General features: G+C 47.7%; 1 pseudogene; it reads right to left on the reverse strand.

Moving 5' to 3' along the window:
• Positions 1-745, reverse strand: part of LOC102858178 — a 44139-nt pseudogene extending 43394 nt beyond the window's left edge.
• Positions 746-828: the final 83 nt, after the last annotated feature.

Genomic DNA, 828 nt, shown 5'->3' on the forward strand with positions numbered 1-828 from the left:
CGGAGGAATCTCTTCCGGGCGGACCACAGGCTTTTCCCTTTTAGCATTCGCGTCCGCCGACTTTTTTTCATTCGTATCACTCCTTTCAGAATGACCCTTGGGGCTGGCTGGCTGCCTGGCCCGTGGCTCTTCAGACATGCTCGCTTCCTTCCTGCTTCACTTTGAGCCTCGGCCTGTGCTTCCTCCTCCTGCTTCTCTCACGTTCCACTTCACTTTCTGAAGAGGAGTCTGAAGAGGAAGAGGAACTGGAGGAGGAATCCGAGTCTTCTGAATGAGTTGGCTTCTTTCTTTTTTTCTCAAAAACATCTTTTGCTGACTTGGTGGCAAGTACTCCACAGTCAATAACTCGCACATCTGCATAAGGCCTGCTTGTGGCATCCGTTTTCAGGTTTTCAATTTGCTCGATTACTTTAAAACCAGAAACAACTAGTCCAAAGACAACATGCACCCCATCCAGGTGTGGCGCTGGTTTTGTGGTTATGAAAAACTGGGAACCATTGGTATGTTTCCCTCGATTTGCCATTGATAAAAGGAACGCTCTGTCATGTTTGAGAATAAAGTTTTCATCTTTAAAATATCCACCATAAATTGATTCTCCACCTTTTCCATTACCTGAGCATAGGCAAAGGAAGTTTTTGCACGTTTTTGGACATATGTCTGAGAAAAGCTGAAACATAATGCGACCAACCGGCTCCCGGTTGATCTCCATGTCGAAGTGACACTGCGGCCGGTCCTGCGCCCTCATCGCGACCGAGGCGGCAGCAAGCAGGAAAATATCTTCTAACAGAGCAAGAAGGCAAGCAGCTGTAACCCAAGACCACCAGTAAG

The sequence above is a fragment of the Elephantulus edwardii genome, unplaced genomic scaffold, assembly GCF_000299155.1.
Source record: "Elephantulus edwardii isolate Elephantulus edwardi_28Jun2011 unplaced genomic scaffold, EleEdw1.0 scaffold00042, whole genome shotgun sequence".
NCBI lineage: Eukaryota > Metazoa > Chordata > Mammalia > Macroscelidea > Macroscelididae > Elephantulus > Elephantulus edwardii.